A 24,550-nucleotide genomic window follows, 5' to 3' on the forward strand; every position below is an offset into this window, starting at 1 on the left:
CCACAAGCGTGGCTCAGTTGGTCCAGGTTTTGGCCGGTGAGAGAGAGGGCGTGGGTTCAAGCACTAGTAGGACCAAAACCAATTTTTTGACACTATTTTTCTTTCATTTTTTTAACAAACTTCACCAATTATTTAACCAATCAAATTAAATCATTTTTCACTCATTTTTTACACACCTCTTATTTAATATACATATTTTGACAATATCAAAAAAAATCACAAAAAAGGATTTATTTAATATGGTTTTAACTAGGTTTAAAATGATACATTTTTAAGTGTTTTTAAATACTTTAAATATTGTTTTTCATTTAATTTTCAAACCTAATCACTTGTAAATATTTTGTGATCAAACCCTAAATCACTTAGGTCTTAATTAAGCATTAAAATTTGTTGACTTTTATCAAATTCAAATCATTTTAAAACAAGCGTTCGCGATTCTTTTTTTCAAAGACGATAAACCATTTCTTTTTGAAACTATTGATTAAATCTTTTTAATTGATCAATTGATTTTCAAAACGATGTGGGGCCTCTCAAATATTAGAGAGTATAAGTCCCTTTCCTTTTTTCTTTGTACAGTTTTTCTTTAAACAGAAAACTTCTTCAAAACAAAACCTTTTCAAACAGTTTTCAAATCATTTTCAAAACAATAAAACTTCAAAAAAAACAATCAATCATGTTTTATGTAAATAAAACATGGGCCTCCACATAGGTATAAGTCCCATTCCAGTACATGAAATTAGGTATTTCATTGTACGCCTTTTGTACATACCTCGATCAATTTGTTTTTTAACCCCGAACAACAGATCAAAAATGAAGGTTTTCTTTAAATCTTCCCAAAAATACCATGGGCCTCCATGTAGGTATAAGTCCCAAGCCCCTTTGTAAATACCTGTTTACATAGCTTTGAATAAACTCAATGGGTCTCTCCCCGAGTATAAGACCCGAGCCCCCGTGTATACAAATGGAGCATGCTTACAGGTATATTTCCTTCATAAACTCCATTATATACACACACTTTGTCATATATATAATTGTTCATACCTGTTCATGTTCGTTCATACTTGTTCATGTTTGTTCATATGTGTGATATGTGTGCTTGTTCAACTTAGTACAACACTAGGTTCCCCATAGCCTCCTATTGGGCTTCGTGCAAAGAATCTCCCTAGTTTAGGTTAGGACATAGAGTGTGGTTTCCCGGTGAAATCGCTCTAAGAGCTCAAACCAACTATACCATGCCTCCTCTTGGGCTTCGTACAAACGACTTGTCCCTCCCATAGCCTCCTCTTGGGCTTACAATGCAAGGACCCTGGATTGTCCCTCCCATAGCCTCCTCTTGGGCTTACAACGCAAGGACCCTCGGATAGCCTCCTCTTGGGCTTCGTACAAGGACCCACGGGCTTCTTATAAGCACCCCCAATATCCAAAACAAATACCCTAGGAGATTAGACATTTATCATCTCTATGATAGGAGTATCTCATCTATATCATCACAAACAATCAATCAATTTATCAAACTCTTTTTGCCACAAGGCTGGCTAATCAATCAAACCGTTTTGCCACCATACTGGCTAATTAATCAAAGTTTTTGTCACAAGGCTGACTTCATTGAAACTTTTGCCACAAGGCTGGCTGATTAATCAAAACTTTTTGTCACAAGGCTGACTTCATTGAAAGTTTTTGCCACAAGGCTGGTTAAACAAACAAAAACATCTTTATCATTCTAAGCGCCATAAGTGGCACAGCCCAGGGCTTATAATGAAAAGATTTTCAAACAAAAATCAAACAGATGTATGTGATGATATAGATTAGATACATCGAACATTTAGATGACATTTGTCTCTTTTCCTTTGCTTCCACTAGCATAAGTGGGAACTACGATTGCTCTGACTTTCTCAACATCCCTTTGAGAATACGTAGGCACAAGGTCGTATCCTTGGCGAGCAAAACAAAACAAAAAAACCACTCAAACCTTAGCACCCGTAGACCCCGAGCTACAGATGCTCTGATTCCCTTTAGGGGATATGTATGCAGAGGATCGTGATGATCTTTGCGAGCATAATCAAACAAACACCTTAGGTCCCACCTATTTCACAAGAACCTCTCAATAACATGGAATGAAAAACAAAGCAAAGAAACCTATAGAGTACTATAGATACGTTGGGTGCTAATACCTTCCCTTCGTATAACCAACCCTCTTACCCAAAGATCTCTCCCCCACTTTTAGGTTATTGCAGCTTTTTTCCTTTTCCTACTTTGGAAATAATAAAAAGTTTGGTCGGAACAAAAGAAAAATCATTTTTTGAGCACTCGAGCCCAAAGAAGGCATCAGGTGTCTCATCCCCGAAAAAAGGAGACAACGATTTTTCGCCCGCGACAGAAAAATGGCGACTCCACTGGGGACCATCTTTTTATTGTTTCCAAAGGAAGGGTTAATTCTATTTGCTTTATTTTTCATTTCATTTTTTTGTTATATGTGTGGTTCTGGTTCTGTTACTTGTGTGGTTCTGTTACAAGTGATACATTATGGACAAATCCTAACCCGGATTAAGTACACATAAGAATTAGGTGGAGGGTATAGTCATGTACAGGCGTACGTGAGAATCCTTCCGCTCAGTGGAGGTTCCTTGTTGGTAATATATGTTTAGCATGTTTCGTAGCAAAGACATTATTACTTTCATTGAACTGTAGAAGCTGAGTTGGCCGTAGAACCCCAACCCATCCTGGCCTTATTAGGTTGTGGTGCAGAAACTATTCAGGTGAAGACTTGGATTAGTTGTCATGCGGAGAACCACACTCAGACGAGTTTTTCTTGAGAATATTACTGGCTCATGAGCTTAATTGTGGAAAGCCGGTAATATCCGAAAGAAAAATGTAGACTCTGACGTATCAGTAGAACATGTTGTGCAGGTGATTAACTAGAACTATCCCATTTTTGGTTCTCTGACCTCATGCTCGTGACTTTGGACCTTTGAACCTATGCGTTACCATGTTTGCGTTACCATGCTTGTGTTATCATGTTTGTGTTACCATGTTTGCGCTACCATGTTTGCTTTACCATGTTTGAATATGTGGCATCCATGCATCCATGCATTCATACATTCATTAAAAAACCCATCTTTTTCCATAAAAAAAAAAACATGATTTTTCCAAAAAAATTCAGAGAATTTTCTTTGCAAACATTATAGGATTAAGTTATGGAAAAAAGGTATACCAAAAAGTACGGTTTCAAAGCGCCTGATGTGGAAAAACTGATAGAGTTAGCATCTTCTGTACAAGATCCTTGTAATTTTAGGAAAAGTTATGGAAAGCTTTTGCCTATTTTGAACACTCATGTTGATGAAGGACTTCTCAAAACTCTGGTTCAGTTCTATGATCCCGTCTACCGGTGTTTCACCTTTCCAGACTACCAGTTGGTACCGACCTTGGAAGAATATGCCAATCTTTTGGGTATTCCTGTGTCTGACAAAATACCCTTCAATGGTTTGGAAGCCATTCCTAAGTCACACATCATTGCAGCGAGCGTCCACTTAAAGAAATCTGAAGTAGAGAGTAATTGGACTACCAAAGGAAACCTCCCGGGTTTAACTTCACACTTCCTGGTAAAGAAAGCCTTTGATTTCATCGAAACTGGTAGCATGATAGCTTTTGAAGCTATACTAGCCTTGCTCATCTATGGGTTGGTTCTGTTTCCCAACGTCAACGACTTTGTTGATATCAATGCCATAAAGATCTTTCTGATTGGAAATCCTGTTCCGACTTTGCTTGTGTAGCGGGGAAAATCTGACATCGAAGCCATGGGATTGACTCGAATCAATATTCCGTTTTGAAATCGCCACCGCGCTTTATTTTTTCAAAGGAAAAGGGAAAAGAACGTAAAACCCAAAGTTTTGTTTTTAAAACAAGAAAGAGAACTCAGGTTCGGGTGTTGATTATACAAGGGGAAGGTTTTAAGCACCCCTCATATCTGTGGTATTCCACAGGAACCTTTTTGAAAATCTGTGTGTGTGTGTGCTAAAAAAGGGTTTGTTTTATTTTTAAAATAAGCTCGGCAAAGCGTTTAGCTTTGGGCCTACATACCTCCTCGGTGCAATGGAGAAGTCAGAGCTAATGTAGTTCCGCTTTTGGGAAAAACGTTTTTTAAAACGAATAAACACTTTGTTGTCGTTAGAGAGAAATACTCAGCCATTGATCTTGAGCATGAGAACAAACAAGTTCTTTGCATCGCAAATGAAAGAAGGGCTCCAACTCGGATAAAATCAACGAGTATGCCACTAGCTCTCTCACGCGGAAAAGATCTCGTTATTATCAATCAATTTCAAAATCGTGGGGTATAACCACTCGTTTCGACAATTAACGGTGTCTAAACTTTTGAAGAAAAGCCACTAAGGGCGAAAGATATTTTTAAGAAAAAGTTTTGAAAAGGTTTGCAAACATAAGAATGTTTTGGAAAAAGAGAGAAGATTTTGAAAATTTAAGAATGGGAGGAGATGAAGAGGCTAACCTAATGCATAAAATAAAAGCTAAGGAAAGAAACGGCCTAACCGAATAAGAAGCCAACACTTGACATTAAGAGCCAAGGTAGTTTTCCCATCCTTTGGATTTATCAATACCAACACATTAACACTTGGGGATCCAGATGAACTTATTGTCTTAGCACCATTTTTCATTACGCACATTAAGATTCTGACGAAAATTGGGCAGAGTAACGGCTGTTTTCGGGTAAAATCCTTATATCAATGCCTTGGAATTAACCATCAAGGGCTTTCAAGGAAATACCTGCACACATAAACATACAACAGAACAATGCCAGACAGACAGAACAATCACAGGATAGTAATAGAACGAGTCCAGAGGTACTAGGGCCATAAGTCCGAATCTCCAAAGTGCTAGGGATAGTAACCGATAGTCCAAAGAGAGCCTTATGTATTTTTTAGATTTTGGTTATTTATTAGTGTTTTAGCGAAAAAATAAAGTATGGTCCAAGTGGACAAAAGAAAAATAACAGAAGCATAAACATATGTCCAAGTGGACAAAGAGAAAATGACGGAAAGTAAATATGATGAAATGATAAAGTAAAGCGATAAAGCGAGAAATGTAAAGAGCGGTAATATAAAGAGCGGTATAGTAAAGGTGCGGAAATTAAAGTTAGTTGTTAAGTGTTAAAGATAACCATCTTGAAACTTGTCAAGTATGTTATCAAAGTTAGTAGGAAGATCTATGGTGAGTGAATGATGTACTCGGATTTAAAGTCAATGGGGCTTATCAGAAGCTTGATAAAATCATAGCGACTACACGATAAAAACCTCCACAAGTCTTAAATCAACCGCATACAATTCTCTTCCATGTTTGATCTTTTTGATTCGGGACACGAAATATTGCGCTATGTTAAGCAGATCGCCAAGTGATTTATGTAGAAATCACCCTACAACGAGGCCGGTCAAAACTTTATGTGCTAATGTATGCGAGAAGAACGATATGTAGATCGCCTTCCGAAAGCAATACCGCACGAAAAGAAAATAGGTAACGATCTAGTCTTTACTAAGAATCCATAAGAATTCTCAAAGTATTAAGACTTTCATCGATCAAAAGAAAAAAAGGAGAAGAAGAAGATAAAATGCATAAAGATAATCAACTCACACTATCATTAATATCATTCATCTAATATTATGGATTTGGTTCTTTCAAACCTATCAACATCCTAGATCCAATGATATTAATGAAATGGAGGAAGAAGAATAAAATTCACAAAAGATAATCAACTCACACTATCATTAATATCATTCATCTAATATTATGGATTAGGTCATTTCAAACCTATCAACATCCTAGATCCAATGATATTAACGAAGTGGAGGAAGTAGGAAACCAAAACAAGCATAAAAAAGGCAAAAAACCACATTCTGCCAGCAGGAAATCGATTTCATGCAGAGGGAAATCGATTTCCATAGTGCAGTTTTCAAAAAAAACAAGTCACGCTCAGCAGGAAATCGATTTCAGCCTTAAGGAAATCGATTTCCTCAGTGTAAAAATCAGCAAAAACAGCATTTAGAGGCATAAAACTTGACTTGAACAAATGTACAAACACCTTATGATCAAACATCAATTGGAGCACGAATTTTCCATCAAATCACCAACAAATAGCACCAATATAGCATCAAAGATGCATTGAACACAAACAACAAAGAATCACATTGTGATATACAAAAAGGATGAAGAAAATTACCAAATCTTGAACAAAACTTAGATCTACTTCAAGAATCATTAACACAAATCTTGATCTCTCAACAATTGAAGAACAAAAGAGTGAAATGGATGGTGGCTTAGCTCAAAATTTGTGAGGTTCAAGATGTGACTCACAAATTTTATGAAGGAAAAAGAGCTTTGGTGAATTTGGTAGGGATGAGGAGAGAAATTGCAAGGGGTTTTTTGGCTCTCAAAGCTTGAGAAATGAATTTGCAAGAACTTTTTTGGTTATCAAAAGCTTGAGAAATGAGAGAGTAGTGGGCTCTATTTATAGGATGAGATCAAGAGTAGTGGTAGTTTGGTCTTTTTGCAATTGGTAATTAGCTTGTGTTTAATTGGTGATTAAAGTGGCAATTAAATGGTAAGAAATGGTAAAATGAGGTTTAAGTGGATTTAATGAAGGGATTAATTTTGATGAGGTGGAAAATTGGTAAAATGATCAAAGAAAAAGGTGCCAAAATGATGTCAAGCTTCCCTCCTTATATTTTTTGAATTTCGCCTTAAGGAAATCGATTTCCCTAGGAGTGAAATCGATTTCACTCTGTTCCAGAAGAGAAATTGGCGCAAAATACACTAGGGAAATCGATTTACCCAGGAGGGAAATCGATTTCATGCTGTCCAGAATGTGATTTTGTTGAAGATTGCTGCACGGAAATCGATTTACCCAATAGGGAAATCGATTTCATCAGTCAAAAATGTGAAAAATGCCTTGTTTATTGCATGTCTTGGCTTGGTACCTACAAAACAAAAGCCTACAAAGAAACAAAGCAATATTTTGGTATTTGAGTTAGTATAATATGCATACAAGATAAACAAACATTGGTGCTTGATGGTCCCTCTTATTGATGAGGTGAGTGCAACACCATAAACAAAACTTCCAAGTGAAGCTCTTGATTAGTGATTGGGATATGAATGATATAGGATCTTAGGGTCAAAAATTGGGGTATGACAGATGCCCCTATTTAAGTTTCTTCGATTTGGAGATACGATGATTGGAAATCTTCGTTTTGACAAGATCGAAGAGACTTAAATATATAAGACACAATTTTTGATCCTAAGATGCAATGCAATGTTAATGAATGCATGTGATGATAATAAAGCATGACAACACTGGGGAGTAAAAGGTACTCCACTGGGGAAAACAAATGTCTTGCTATAACTCCGCTGGGGAAAACAAATGTCTTGCTGGCATAAATCCACTAGGGAAGGCAAGACTTTGTTGGAGAGACGAAAATTTGGTGGGAAAGAAATTTCTCTGGGGAAAACACTTCGCGTCAGAGAGGTTAAAGCATCACCTTTCGCGGGAGGTGAGAAAATGGGGTATCCTCTTTCACTAGGGATGAGAAAGTACGCATTCTGAATCAGAATTCCAATCTTCCGCCAACAGAAAACACACCATCGTACCACTGATGATATGAAGAGATGTACCGCCGTACCACTGACGATAAGATTTTGATTCGTGGACCATCCTCTTACTCAATAGTTGAAGGTAGAAGAAAATCGAATCACCGTCTCAATAGTTGACGATGAGCTACCAACTCAATAGTTGAAGGTAGAAGAAAATTGAATTACCGTCTCAATAGTTGACGATAAGCTACCAACTCAATGGTTGAAGGTAGAAGAAGATCGAATTACCGCCTCAATGGTTGACGATAAGCTACCAACTCAATAGTTGAAGGTAGAAGAAAATTGAATTACCGCCTCAATGGTTGACGATAAGCTGCTGAGAACAATGAGTTGCCGCTGAGAATAGGGATCAACTTCTTCTTTAATCAAGGACATGGCTTGAGAAAAGGAACTGGATGCAAACTGTCACTTACACTGAAGCGACTTGCCATTTGCTGACTTTGCTGAGGAATCTTTAAGCAAAACGAACTGTCTTCGTGAAGAAGGCTGCCATTCGCTATCTCAAAGGGAACAAACTGTCTTCTGTTGAAAGAGACTGCCATTTGCCGACCCTGTCGAGAAATCCTTAAGCGGAACGAACTGTCTTCTGCTGAAAGAGACTGCCATTCGTTGACCCATCTTAGGAAAAAGTGAGCAAACTGTCTTCTAATGGAGGAGACTGCCATTTGCTGACTTTAAAACAAGAATTCTTAAACGAACTGTCTTCATGAAGAAGACTGCCATCCGTTATCTCAAAGGGAACAAATTGTCTTCTGCTGAAAGAGACTGCCATTTGCCGACCCATCTTAGGAAAAAGTGAGCAAACTGTCTTCTATTGGAGGAGACTGCCATTTGCTGACTTTAAAATTCTTAAACGAACTGTCTTCATGAAGAAGACTGCCATCCGTTATCTCAAAGGGAACAAACTGTCTTCTGTTGAAAGAGACTGCCATTTGCCGACCCTGTCGAGAAATCCTTAAGTGGAACGAACTGTCTTCATGAAGAAAACTGCCATTCGTTGAGCTTCTTCCATTTGGAATCAAGAAGTTCATAAAGTATGAGAGATTATCACTTGATTTGAAGATAAGATTGATATGTGGAGACGCACAAACTTGCTCAAATAAAGAGGCTTCAATTTGTTGTCAACCAAAACATGATGGGGATAACACAAGTTGCTCAAAGTCAAAACCTGCCCCTTGCTTTCAAGCACAAATTCCAAGGGAGTGCAATAACATCACTGCTGGAAAATAAATCTTTCGATATCTGATAGGAACATCAATCACAAACAAGTTCTCCATTATAGAGGAAAGCATAATCCTCAAGAGGTGCAAAATAAATGCCTTCTCAATCTAGGTTTCCCAGCCTAGAGAGGTTCAAAATAGTATTGCAAGAGACCAAAGTTCAACTCCAAGAACAAGCTGGATAGAAACGGTCAAACAAAGCTTTGCCCCTTGAGGAATAAACTCAACTGGGGATTAATTCCATCCTGACAAATGAGCTGAGGAGGAACACCGAAGCAAAATTCTTCCACGAAGAACAAACTCAGTGGGGATTATCAATCTCTGCGAGGAATTTACAGATCATCTTCTTCTTATCAAAAAAAGATCGGACAACACCTCAAGCTTTATTATGGGGAATCAGAGAAAATTTCTTTGGAGACAATCACCATTCTGAACTTGCAGAGGAAATAAGAAGTTAACATCAAATCAAACAAGTTAACATGCAGGGGATTTTAGTTCAAAACTCAACACAAGGTGAGAAAGAAAACCCAACAGTCAACCGTTGTCTCAAAACTTCTTGGTAGAGAGTGACATACTCTGGACTAATCATGGCAACAACCTTTGTACTTCAAGCTAATGAGGTGATCAAGGTAACTTCTGATTTACAACTTGCCCCAGACTGCATAGTCTATGAAAGGAAACTACCTCAAAAAGGTTCATAGAGATCCTTGGCATCATGAAGACTTGGAATAATCTGCCCCAGATCAACAGATTCTTGGAGAGATTTGTCAAATCTCGACGTAGCTGCCCCTGATTGACTGAACTTGGGACATTCTTTTACTCGACAAAGTCTTCGCGCTTTGCCCAATGATGGTAATCAAACTTGCAGAAGCATTATACTGGGAAAACAACATGCCCCTGGCAATGTTTTAGTTTTCTACTGATGATCAGATGTAAACTTCCTGGATGTCAAATAAATGTTTACAAGCATAAAAATGTTTATTCTGAGAATGATAATGAAAATGCAACAATTATGTAAGTCTTGAAGTTTTATTGAAAATATGTCACAAAACCTTGTGAATGAATCACTGGTTAAGGAATGACATTGATTTTTGTATGCATATGATACCAACACAAGTTTTCAGCATAACCGATAGGAGTCAGGAACGCTTTCTTGTTTAAGTATGCTTTCGAAATAAACCCTGCTTCAATTAGGACTTTTGAGGGTTGTAACGTGGCCTGGTTCACGGTTTTCAGAAAAAAAAAGATTTTTAGGCTCAAAGTTTATTTAGCCCACCCCAACTTCGTGATGTTCTCCAGTCCTATGTTCAGTTAACTCAACACGAGTATTCATCTCTCAAAAGGATTTTGTGCCATTAAGGACCTGATGAAACTTTCTTGGAGTAGCAGTCACCCTTTTGTCTTCACTTTTGTATTCACACAGATTTGTTCATTGTTGAGGACTTTTGCTTTGTAGTCCTTTCTTTTCACTTTTCACTCTTTTCTCTTCTTCTTCTTTTTTTTATTTCCCTAACTTTTGCCTGGACTGATTCTTTTGAATTGGTCGTCCAGCGGGATGCTCTAACTTTTGCCTAAGTCACTTGTTTTCAAGTTTTTGACTCAGCGAGTTTTTTCTTTCTTTCTTTTTTTCACTTTTTCTTTCATTTTTTGATTTGAACAAATCGTATGATATTGACTTTGTCTTGACTTGTTGAGAGGGTTGTGACTGCCTCATTTCTTGGCGGACGAAGGATAACCATTGTGGTTTCACATTTTCTAGCCTTTTGATGCGCGGGGAATAACCATTGTGGTTTCCCATGATCCGTCCTTTGATGTGGATATGACGTGCTTGACCTTTGGATGCACAATCCTTTTTAAAATCTAAACACTTGGTCAAATCAACTGAACACTACCCTGCCCCAGGTTAAAAATTAGGGTTTTTTCGTTTAGAAAAGAAACTCCTACTTCAAGGCTCAAAGGGGTTAACAAGGGATTATCTTCCTTATATCTCCGGTGTTTGGGAATTTGAAACAATGCCTGTACATCATCAGCAGGGTCTTATTCAAAAGCATACAACCAGAAATTTTGCGTTTTCAGATCATCATCCTCCCTCCAATCTTTGCATAAGCAAGAGTTTGGCAAAAGCAATTGGTATCATAATGCATAAAAACAAACAAGCATGAGTGAAACGAATGGATTACTTCAAGACAAACATTATTATTATGTTAGCATTAACATTCAAAAATAAACAAGTTTCTATATGCAAACAATGCATTGAAAAACAAGAAATATTACAAATGGAAATCAATAAGAATACTAAAAACTGAGAAAAACTCTCTCCATCTGGGCATATGCTGAACGAAACATCTTTCGAGCTTCAGGCTACAATCAATAGTGATTCAATCATGCTTTGGCAAAGAATTGGCTTGAACATCATAACCAACATCTTGGAAAGTCAAAATACCAGCATGGATTGATCTTTGAACTTCATTTTTTAGAGGCCAACAATTATCTAAGTCATGTCCAGGAGCATTCTGATGAAAAGCACAAGTGACATTAGCATTGTACCACCAAGGAATCTTCTCGGGAATTGGAGGTGGTGACCTTGTCTGAACCAAATTCTTATGAACTAGAGCAGGGAACAATTCTGCGTAAGTCATGGGGATAGGATCAAAATTCCCCTTTTGAGGTTGATTTTGCTCGTTCGGTGGAGAATCTTGTTGACGAGTGCTCTGCTGATAATCTGGGATTGCATGAACTGAATTGGATACAGGAATGACATAGGAAACATTCTGATGTTGATGATGATTGTTTCCTCCCCTGATTATCTTCTTTGAAAAGTCATTACCAAACTTCTTCACACTACCAGCTGAGTTACCTTCTTCAAACAAACATTCCTTTCGGACATCCTTTTCTAGAAGCGCTTTCATATCCACCTCTCTGTGGAAGTCAGCAGGTGTACTGACTACTGTCCTCTTGGGAAAGAACGAGCTCAGAGTTTCAAGAAAGACCTTTGCCATCCTTTCTTCCATCATAGGAGGATTGACTTGGGCAGCAACTAGAGCCTCAACCAGAGCAGTCAGATGCTCCATACCAGCCTTCAAAGTAACCACCTCTTCACGGAGCTCAAGAATCTCTTGTTTGATGCTTTTCATTTCTTCTTAGCAAGAGTGTTGTACTGATGATACCAGGAGAAAGGAAATATGGCTCTGGAAAACTTCTTTAGAAAGCAGAACCAAATGCAGAATGATGCATGCAATGCAGATGATTTGTTTTTTTGTTTTTTATTTTTGAGTTTCAAGGAACTTAAGATATTAACTTGTAAACACTCAACATTGGACTAAAGCTTCGATTAAGTTATCATCAAAATCAATCATCCATTTTGGTGGATTAGAGTTTTCACCCCATCAACACCCAAGATCCATTGAGTTTGATGAAACTTATGATGTTTACAAGGAAAGACGTCTAAGTTCCTTGAAAATCAAAAGAAAAAAGAGTTTTCATGGATGCATGAATGCATGGTTTGTGCATCAATCACAATCAAGAGCATGCTAGGTCGCATAAGATCATAGTTCAAAGGTTCGACGTCACGAGCATGGAGCCATGGGTCCAACCATCCCAAAAGGTATGATCTAGGGAGTTTTGTACCTGCCAATCGAGTTCTACAAAGGTTCCCAGAGTTTTCAATCTTCTATCGGATATTACCGGCACGCACAATTGCTCATGGGCGCCAATAATATGCCTAAAAAGACCTCGTCTGAGCGTAGTATCGCATGACAACAAGCTCAAATTGGTACTTGATCTTGTTTCTGCACTACATCCTAAAAAGGCTTAGATGTGTTAAAAAGTTCTAGGCCATTCAGCTTCTACGGACACTCACTATTGAAAGTAATAGCATTATCACGATGGTTCGTAACAACCTCTACTACCTTCCATGAGGCCTCCACTGATTGGGGTTCCACCATATGACGCTCATGGTAAGGATTGCTCCTGACATGCGACTATTGGTCTTACCACCTCCTATCTCAAGTTACTCACCAAAGTTCGGGTTAGAACTTTATCTCATCACAGAGGAACCATCGAGCACCAAAAAAGAAAAAGAAAAAGAAAGTAAACACACAAAGCACACAACAATATATACAAATAAAAACACACAGATAAACAAAAATAGGCTTAACACACTTAAAACTGGGTCCCCAGTGAAGTCGCCATTTTTCTGTAGCGGGGAAAATCTGACATCGAAGCCATGGGATTGACTCGAATCAATATTCCGTTTTGAAATCGCCACCGCGCTTTATTTTTTCAAAGGAAAAGGGAAAAGAACGTAAAACCCAAAGTTTTGTTTTTAAAACAAGAAAGAGAACTCAGGTTCGGGTGTTGATTATACAAGGGGAAGGTTTTAAGCACCCCTCATATCTGTGGTATTCCACAGGAACCTTTTTGAAAATCTGTGTGTGTGTGTGCTAAAAAAGGGTTTGTTTTATTTTTAAAATAAGCTCGGCAAAGCGTTTAGCTTTGGGCCTACATACCTCCTCGGTGCAATGGAGAAGTCAGAGCTAATGTAGTTCCGCTTTTGGGAAAAACGTTTTTTAAAACGAATAAACACTTTGTTGTCGTTAGAGAGAAATACTCAGCCATTGATCTTGAGCATGAGAACAAACAAGTTCTTTGCATTGCAAATGAAAGAAGGGCTCCAACTCGGATCTAATCAACGAGTATGCCACTAGCTCTCTCACGCGGAAAAGATCTCGTTATTATCAATCAATTTCAAAATCGTGGGGTATAACCACTCGTTTCGACAATTAACGGTGTCTAAACTTTTGAAGAAAAGCCACTAAGGGCGAAAGATATTTTTAAGAAAAAGTTTTGAAAAGGTTTGCAAACATAAGAATGTTTTGGAAAAAGAGAGAAGATTTTGAAAATTTAAGAATGGGAGGAGATGAAGAGGCTAACCTAATGCATAAAATAAAAGCTAAGGAAAGAAACGGTCTAACCGAATAAGAAGCCAACACTTGACATTAAGAGCCAAGGTAGTTTTCCCATCCTTTGGATTTATCAATACCAACACATTAACACTTGGGGATCCAGATGAACTTATTGTCTTAGCACCATTTTTCATTACGCACATTAAGATTCTGACGAAAATTGGGCAGAGTAACGGCTGTTTTCGGGTAAAATCCTTATATCAATGCCTTGGAATTAACCATCAAGGGCTTTCAAGGAAATACCTGCACACATAAACATACAACAGAACAATGCCAGACAGACAGAACAATCACAGGATAGTAATAGAACGAGTCCAGAGGTACTAGGTCCATAAGTCCGAATCTCCAAAGTGCTAGGGATAGTAACCGATAGTCCAAAGAGAGCCTTATGTATTTTTTAGATTTTGGTTATTTATTAGTGTTTTAGCGAAAAAATAAAGTATGGTCCAAGTGGACAAAAGAAAAATAACAGAAGCATAAACATATGTCCAAGTGGACAAAGAGAAAATGACGGAAAGTAAATATGATGAAATGATAAAGTAAAGCGATAAAGCGAGAAATGTAAAGAGCGGTAATATAAAGAGCGGTATAGTAAAGGTGCGGAAATTAAAGTTAGTTGTTAAGTGTTAAAGATAACCATCTTGAAACTTGTCAAGTATGTTATCAAAGTTAGTAGGAAGATCTATGGTGAGTGAATGATGTACTCGGATTTAAAGTCAATGGGGCTTATCAGAAGCTTGATAAAATCATAGCGACTACACGATAAAAACCTCCACAAGTCTTAAATCAACCGCATACAATTCTCTTCCATGTTTGATCTTTTTGATTCGGGACACGAAATATTGCGCTATGTTAAGCAGATCGCCAAGTGATTTATGTAGAAATCACCCTACAACGAGGCCGGTCAAAACTTTATGTGCTAATGTATGCGAGAAGAACGATATGTAGATCGCCTTCCGAAAGCAATACCGCACGAAAAGAAAATAGGTAACGATCTAGTCTTTACTAAGAATCCATAAGAATTCTCAAAGTATTAAGACTTTCATCGATCAAAAGAAAAAAAGGAGAAGAAGAAGATAAAATGCATAAAGATAATCAACTCACACTATCATTAATATCATTCATCTAATATTATGGATTTGGTTCTTTCAAACCTATCAACATCCTAGATCCAATGATATTAATGAAATGGAGGAAGAAGAATAAAATTCACAAAAGATAATCAACTCACACTATCATTAATATCATTCATCTAATATTATGGATTAGGTCATTTCAAACCTATCAACATCCTAGATCCAATGATATTAACGAAGTGGAGGAAGTAGGAAACCAAAACAAGCATAAAAAAGGCAAAAAAACCACATTCTGCCAGCAGGAAATCGATTTCATGCAGAGGGAAATCGATTTCCATAGTGCAGTTTTCAAAAAAAACAAGTCACGCTCAGCAGGAAATCGATTTCAGCCTTAAGGAAATTGATTTCCTCAGTGTAAAAATCAGCAAAAACAGCATTTAGAGGCATAAAACTTGACTTGAACAAATGTACAAACACCTTATGATCAAACATCAATTGGAGCACGAATTTTCCATCAAATCACCAACAAATAGCACCAATATAGCATCAAAGATGCATTGAACACAAACAACAAAGAATCACATTGTGATATACAAAAAGGATGAAGAAAATTACCAAATCTTGAACAAAACTTAGATCTACTTCAAGAATCACCAACACAAATCTTGATCTCTCAACAATTGAAGAACAAAAGAGTGAAATGGATGGTGGCTTAGCTCAAAATTTGTGAGGTTCAAGATGTGACTCACAAATTTTATGAAGGAAAAAGAGCTTTGGTGAATTTGGTAGGGACGAGGAGAGAAATTGCAAGGGGTTTTTTGGCTCTCAAAGCTTGAGAAATGAATTTGCAAGAACTTTTTTGGTTATCAAAAGCTTGAGAAATGAGAGAGTAGTGGGCTCTATTTATAGGATGAGATCAAGAGTAGTGGTAGTTTGGTCTTTTTGCAATTGGTAATTAGCTTGTGTTTAATTGGTGATTAAAGTGGCAATTAAATGGTAAGAAATGGTAAAATGAGGTTTAAGTGGATTTAATGAAGGGATTAATTTTGATGAGGTGGAAAATTGGTAAAATGATCAAAGAAAAAGGTGCCAAAATGATGTCAAGCTTCCCTCCTTATATTTTTTGAATTTCGCCTTAAGGAAATCGATTTCCCTAGGAGTGAAATCGATTTCACTCTGTTCCAGAAGAGAAATTGGCGCAAAATACACTAGGGAAATCGATTTACCCAGGAGGGAAATCGATTTCATGCTGTCCAGAATGTGATTTTGTTGAAGATTGCTGCAGGGAAATCGATTTACCCAGTAGGGAAATCGATTTCATCAGTCAAAAATGTGAAAAATGCCTTGTTTATTGCATGTCTTGGCTTGGTACCTACAAAACAAAAGCCTACAAAGAAACAAAGCAATATTTTTGGTATTTGAGTTAGTATAATATGCATACAAGATAAACAAACATTGGTGCTTGATGGTCCCTCTTATTGATGAGGTGAGTGCAACACCATAAACAAAACTTCCAAGTGAAGCTCTTGATTAGTGATTGGGATATGAATGATATAGGATCTTAGGGTCAAAAATTGGGGTATGACAGCTTGGTGACATGTATTTCTCTGTTCATCATAGGAATCGCCAAGGCGGTGGAATCATTGTTTGTTGTGCACCTCTGTTGTTCAAATGGATTGTTTCACACTTACCTGAGTCTCCTATTTTCACGGAAAACCGAGAAGGCTTGCGTTGGCCTCGAAGACTTATGTCTCTTACTAATAATGATATTCATTGGTATACCTTGGCTCGCTGTGGTACAGAAACCATTGATAGTTGTGGAGAGTTCGCCAACGTACCCCTCATTGGTACACAAGGAGGAATTAACTACAATACGGTCCTAGCCCGACGACAACTCGGGTATGCAAATTCAATTAAACCCATTGGTCCTACAGTGGAAGGTTACTTCTACCGAGAAGGGGATAATCCTAAAAGGTTGAAAGCAAGAATGGTGAGAGCTTGGTACGACGTCCGATGGAAAGAAAAAGGCGAGGAAAGAAATTGCATTGCCATGGACGCCTACACCTGCTGGGTAAAGAAAAGAGCAAAGGAGTTTCAAATGCCTTATGCTTATGAAAAACCCATGTTTCCTGCAGTGTCTCAACGACCCAACATTCCCGCTATGGAGGAATACCAAGACACTTTGGCTAAGATGAGGATAGAAAAAGACGCTTGGGAAGAAAAGTTTCGTAGAACTGATGTGGAAAATAGAAAGTTGAAGAAAAGAGTGAAAGATCACGAAGAAACTCTCTATTATCAAGATGGATGGCTCATGAGCAAAGATGAGAAGATTCGTCAGAAAGACGCTGCAATCAAGAGGTACATCAAAGAAAGTAAGAAAAATCTTGAAGGCTCAACAAGCAACGCTCCGACTCCTGATGATTGGAAGAATGTTGTTGACAAACTGAGGACTGAAAAGGCCGAGTTGAAAGCTCACTATGGGAAAGAAATCATGAAGCTCAAGCTGCACAATGCATTTGGTTCTTCGTCTGATGAAGATGTTTAGGATTTGTTTAGCTTTTTTATTTATCATTTGCTTTTGTAAGGAGCTACGCTCCAATGTTGTAACATTTCCCATTATTGCAATAAAAAAAAATGAATGAATAAAAGAATAGTTTGTGTTCAAATGTTTGCAAGGAAATAATCTTTAAAATATTTGGAAAAATCATAAATTTCTTTTTGCATACATCATTCTGCATATCGAGTCCGTTGTATAGAGTCTCATCTTTTGGATCTTTCTCCAATAGATCGTCAAGCTGTCGCGTCTCAAAGTTTCTCGACCGCGCTCGCAATCAGATCATAGATACAATACTCGTTCAAGCAGAAGAAGAGTAATGGAACACTCTGAACAAGAGAATATTGAGCTCCGTGGTACAGTGACCACCCTTCAGGAAAAGTTGGAAAGTCTCACTACTCTGGTTGACTCCTTAATGGCCGCACAGAATCAGCCACCGCCACCCAACAGTCAAGCAACAGTGACATCTGAGGTCATTACTCCAGTTTCTACAGTTGCATTCAGCATTCCATCTTTCTCCATGCCAGAAGGTTGGGGCACGCCTTTCAGCTTTGGTACAGGTTTCCGCCATAATTTCTCTGGGGTTCAAACAGCTACAACTGAAGCGCCTGCTGCACAAGGTTCGGCGTTTATTCCACATTCAGGGGTAACTTTTTCCCAAATCACTATGGCACTTTCTCAACCCACTATGACAGTTCCGACCCCTACGGTTCACACTGTTCCTTATGATGGCAATGAGATTTATCATGATCAAGGTGATAGCACAAATCCGCGTAATCTTGTGGAAGATCTCCAAGAACAGTTCAACAAGATTCAATTGGAAGTCAAGGCTATTCGTGGGAAAGATTTGTTTGGAAAGAATGCCCAGGAGCTATGTTTGGTTCCCAGTGTACAAATACCGGCTAAGTTCAAGGTCCCAGACTTTGAGAAGTACAAAGGTAGTTCTTGTCCACAAAGCCATCTTGTGATGTATGCCAGGAAGATGTCTACTTATGCAGATAATCATCAGTTGCTTATCCATTACTTTCAAGACAGTTTAACTGGTGCCGCACTGAAGTGGTACACAGGCTTGGATAGCACTAATATTCGAACATTCAATGACCTAGGTGAGGCCTTTGTCCGACAATACAAGTATAACTCGGATATGGCTCCGGACAGAGATCAGCTTCGATCCATGGCTCAGAAAGATCATGAAGCTTTCAAAGAATATGCCCAACGATGGAGAGAAACTGCTGCTCAGATTAATCCACCGTTAAAAGAGAAAGAGATGACAAAGATCTTCTTGAATACTCTCAGTCCGTTTTATTATGAACGCATGATTGCTAGTGCTCCAAGTGATTTCACCGAAATGGTAAACATGGGTATACGTTTAGAAGAAGGAGTCCGAACCGGACGCCTAACTAAAGAAGGTGGATCTTCAAGCGGAACCAAAAAGTTCGGAAGTGGTTTCCAAAAGAAGAAGGAACAAAGTGTTGACATGGTATCCCAAGGGAGGCCAAGAGGAAACATCAATCGTCAACGACAGGTTGCTGATATTGCACCAGCCATTAATACCGCACCGAATCCGGGGTTTACTCCGCAATTTCAACAACAACAGCCTCGACCACAGGCTCAGCAGTTTAACAATAAACAGAATCGTATGCAAAGAGCTCCACAGTTTGATCCGATTCCAATGACCTACACAGAGTTGTATCCTGCTTTGATTGAAAGAGGTCTTGTTCAAACTAAAGCACCACCACCAGTACCTGAGAAACTTCCATGGTGGTACAAAGCTGAGGTCTCATGCCCTTATCATCAAGGAGCACCTGGCCATGATCTTGAGCATTGCATAGCTTTGAAATATGAAGTTCAGAGGCTGGTTAGATCCAATCTCCTCTCTTTCAGAAATTTGAATCCTAATGTGCAAGCAAATCCGCTGCCCAATCATGGAGGGCATGTTGTAAACATGGTGTATGGATGTCCTGGTCCGTACCGAGTCTATAATATCAATTTCTCAAGAGCAGATTTGGTACAAATGCACGCCACTCTCTGTCGAGGGCCGAGTTTTCGCCAGCATCAATACGGTTCCTGTAGCATATGTTGTGTAAATCCTCATGGATGTTCGATTGTGAGAAGAGATCTCCAAGTGCTGTTGGATAATGGTACTATTCAGATCTACAGAAATAGGGATGAAAATGAAGTTAACATGATAGGATGTTATCCGCATGAGCTTTTAGTCTCAGATATCAACTCGGAAATGCCTAAAGTTAACATCATCGTTCCTCATTTCAACATGCCCGAGCGCATAGAAGTTACTTACAACAAGCCAAGGGTTCCTGTTGCTCCTTTGATCATTTGTCTACCTGGACCTGTTCCCTATGACTCTGATAAGGCAGTTCCATACAACTACAATGCAACAATGATAAAGGATGGACAAGAAGTTCCTTTACCTACTCTTTCATCTGTTGTGAACATCGCCGATGTAAGTCGCGTAACAAGAAGTGGACGTGTGTATACTCCACTACCTCCGAAGCAGCCTGTTGCTCTTGCAACCGGGCAAAATCCTATCAATACACCAGTGGGGAATCCCGAGGAAACTCCTGTCAGTAATACAAACACTGATGTTGGTCAATCTAGTGGAACCAATGTCAATCCTGACTTTGACGAAATTTTGAAACTTATCAAAAGAAGTGAATACAAGATTGTGGATCAGCTTATGCAGACTCCTTCAAAGATCTCAATACTTTTATTGTTGTTGAATTCAGAAGCCCACAGGGAAGCCCTGATGAGAGTTTTGGATCAAGCTTTTGTAGATCATGATGTGACTGTTGACCATTTTGATGGGATAATAGCCAACATAACAGCTTGTAACAATTTAAGCTTCTGTGATGAAGAACTCCCCGAGGAGGGTAGAAATCACAATCTTGCTCTGCACATTTCTATGAACTGTCAGTCAGACTCTTTGTCCAATGTGTTGGTAGACACCGGATCTTCCTTGAATGTTATGCCAAAGACGACTCTTGCTCGCTTGTCTTACCAGGGAATGCCTATGAAGTTCAGTGGTGTAGTAGTCAAAGCATTTGATGGATCGCGAAAATCTGTTATTGGCGAAGTCAACCTTCCCATGACAATTGGCCCACATACATTTCAAATCACCTTCCAGGTCATGGACATTCAAGCTGCTTATAGCTGTCTGTTAGGACGACCATGGATCCATGAAGCAGGGGCGGTAACTTCTACGCTCCATCAAAAGTTAAAATTTGTAACAAATGGAAAATTGGTAACGATAAGTGGAGAACAAGCCTTGATGGTGAGCCATTTGTCCAATTTCTCTTTCATAAGTGCCGATAATGAGGAAGGAACGCAGTTCCAAGGTCTCTCTTTAGAAGACGAATCTTCCAAGAAGAAAGCATCAATCTCTTCTTACAAAGAGGCAGTAAAAGTAGTGAAAGATGGAACTACCACTGGCTGGGGGCAAGTTGTGATCCCGACCAAGAATGAAACTAGAGCAGGTCTCGGATGTTCACCAACATTCTCAAACTGCACCAAGAAGGATGAAACCCTTCGTCCGATCAAAGAAACGTTCCATAGTGGAGGGTTCCTCAATCCAATTCCTCAAGAGGTTAATGTCCTTATCGAAGAATGTATCGAAGAAGGTCTACCTGATCCTGAAGAAGAATGGAAATGTTATCTCAATGACTCAGGATACGTATCTCAGGAAGAACCATATCCTCCTTCAGAGAAATCCAATGGCAAAGAAACTGAGCCTGTTCCTGCAGAAATCTGGGACACCTTGGGACAACCAAGTGTAAAATTTGATTATATGGTGAAATACACTGCACCTGAAAGTTCAAAGATTGCGATTGAAAATATCCAACCAACTGGATGGGGAGATTCCTTTGAATATAATAGTCAACCAGAAAAGGCCTATCAGCCCTGTCAATTTTCTCAGCAGCCTGAAATTACTGAAGATTTCGGATTTAATGCATCTACCAAGGTTTATAATCCTGAAGATGGTTATTATCACATAAATGCCATTTTTGAAGATGAAGGGGAAGATGGTCCCGCAGTTGACTCAGAAAGTGTCGCTGACAATGAGTCTCTTCATCCTGAAGACTGGGAAATACATCCTGAAAATTCTGAAGATTGTGACTCGTCTTATGCTCTTCAAGAAATAGAAGAAGACCGTTTCAACTCTACAAAGAACAAGGGTGACAAACCAGGACCTTCAAATCCTGCTCGACCTGCGGTCAATGTCAATACTGAAGATAATTCCGAGGGAAATTTTCCTGAATACATAATACACAGAGGAGTTCGTTGCTACTGGAAAGCTGTCGACGTTCCGAATGTTGTTCGCCGCTCAAAGTAATCACCTCGCTGTTATTTTGACCTCCTGCCTTGCCCAAAGCAGAGAGATGTTTTATAGGGCTTTGCTTTTAAATGTTCCGCCCAAATAACTTTGTGTATAGGGCTTTGTTTTAAAAGTTTCCCTCTTTGTCCTGCCCAAGACAAATGAGTTTGTGTTTAGGGCTTTGTTTCAAAAATGAATCATAAATAAAGTGTCATTTTGAATTCCCTACATTATATGTTTTATTTTTGCTTTTTCTGGAAATGGTAATCCTAAAAAACCAAAATTAAAGAAAAAAAAACTTTTTCAAAAAAAATCTGCATACACTCTTGCATTCATAAATTTTCTGAAATAAATATAAATCATATGTGCAGATTTACTATTGATAAACCCATTGAATGCAATAACCCTATGCCCTCTCCCAACTTTGAGTTTCCTGTGTTCGAAGCCGAAGAAGAGGAAGAAGAGGAGATCCCGGACGAGATCTCTCGATTACTTAAGCACGAGGAAAGAGCCATTCTGCCTCACAAAGAGCCTTTAGAAAGAATCAACTTGGGTTCTGAAGAAGACAAAAAAGAAGTGACCATTGGATCGCTGCTTGATGCTGATATCAAGAGTAAGTTGACAGACCTTCTCAAAGAATATGTTGACGTGTTTGCCTGGTCCTACCAAGACATGCCTGGGTTGGATACCAATATTGTTCAGCATTACTTGCCGTTGAAGCCAGAATGTCCGCCAGTTAAGCAGAAATTGCGAAGGACTCACCCTGATATGGCTAACAAGATCAAAGTGGAAGTTCAAAAACAGCTCGACGCAGGTTTTCTAGTCACCTCAGAGTATCCTCAATGGTTGGCCAACATAGTGCCAGTTCCGAAGAAAGATGGAAAAGTCAGAATGTGTGTTGACTACCGTGACTTGAACAAAGCCAGTCCAAAAGATGACTTTCCATTACCGCATATCGACATGCTGGTTGATAACACCGCTAAGTTCAACGTCTTTTCCTTCATGGACGGGTTCTCTGGTTATAATCAGATCAAGATGGCTCCTGAAGACATGGAGAAGACATCTTTCATCACCCCATGGGGTACATTTTGCTACAAAGTGATGCCGTTTGGATTAAAGAATGCAGGCGCAACTTACCAAAGGGCAATGACTACTCTCTTTCATGACATGATGCATAAAGAAATTGAAGTTTATGTGGACGACATGATAGCCAAGTCCAGCACAGAAGAAGAACATATTGAATACCTTTTGAAGTTGTTTCAACGACTAAGGAAATATCAGCTTCGCTTGAATCCTAACAAATGTACTTTTGGGGTTAGATCTGGAAAACTCTTGGGTTTCATTGTCAGCCAAAGAGGTATTGAAGTAGATCCCGACAAAGTCAGAGCAATTCAAGAGATGCCTGCACCGAAAACTGAAAAGCAAGTAAGAGGATTTCTCGGACGATTAAACTATATCTCCAGATTCATCTCTCAAATGACTGCTACTTGTGGGCCAATTTTCAAGCTTCTCCGCAAAGATCAAGGGGTTGTATGGACTGAAGATTGCCAGAAAGCGTTCGACAGTATCAAGGAATACCTGTTAGAGCCACCAATATTGATTCCTCCAGTTGAAGGAAGACTATTAATCATATACCTTACCGTGTTGGAAGAATCCATGGGCTGTATGCTTGGACAGCAAGATGAAACCGGTAAGAAGGAGCATGCCATCTATTACTTGAGTAAGAAATTCACAGACTGTGAGTCTCGTTACTCCATGCTCGAAAAAACATGTTACGCTTTGGCATGGGCTTCAAAACGTCTTCGCTAGTACATGATCAACAATACTACTTGGTTAATCTCCAAAATGGATCCGATCAAGTACGTCTTTGAAAAGCCTGCCTTAACAGGAAGGATTGCCCGATGGCAAATGTTGTTATCCGAATATGACATTGAGTACCGTGCCCAAAAAGCGGTCAAAGGAAGCATTCTCGCCGATCATTTGGCGCATCAACCAATTAATGAATATCAATCTCTCAAGTTTGACTTTCCTGACGAAGATGTCATGTACTTGAAGATGAAAGATTGTGATGAACCGTTACCTGAAGAAGGTCCTGATCCTGGATCAAGATGGGGCCTAATTTTTGATGGAGCAGTAAACGCTTTTGGCAATGGAATTGGGGCAATCATCATCACTCCCAAGGGTACTCATATCCCATTCTCCGCCAGATTGCTATTTGATTGCACCAACAACATCGCAGAATATGAAGCTTGTATCATGGGTCTCGAAGAAGCCATTAACTTAAGGATCAAGATCCTCGACATATATGGAGATTCAGCCCTTGTGATCAACCAAATCAAAGACAAGTGGGAAACTTACCACCCTGGCTTGATTCCTTACAGAGATTATGCAAGACGTCTGTTGACTTTCTTCAACAAGGTTGAATTGCATCATATACCTCGAGATCAGAATCGAATGGCAGACGCCTTGGCTACTCTATCTTCCATGTTCAAAGTCAATCATTGGAATGATATGCCTACAGTCAGAATCACGCGCCTTGAAAAGCCCGCCTATGTGTTTGCAACTGAAGCAGTCATCGATGATAAACCGTGGTTCCACGACATCAAGCGCTTCCTTCAAACTCAAGAATACCCACTTGGGGCATCAAACAAAGATAAGAAAACTCTAAGGAGACTTTCTGGCAGTTTCTTCCTAAACGGAGATGTGCTATACAAAAGAAACTTCGACATGGTTTTGCATCAGATGCGTGGACAGAC

This window comes from Vicia villosa, linkage group LG4 (genome assembly GCF_029867415.1).
Source record: "Vicia villosa cultivar HV-30 ecotype Madison, WI linkage group LG4, Vvil1.0, whole genome shotgun sequence".
Classification (NCBI taxonomy): domain Eukaryota; kingdom Viridiplantae; phylum Streptophyta; class Magnoliopsida; order Fabales; family Fabaceae; genus Vicia; species Vicia villosa.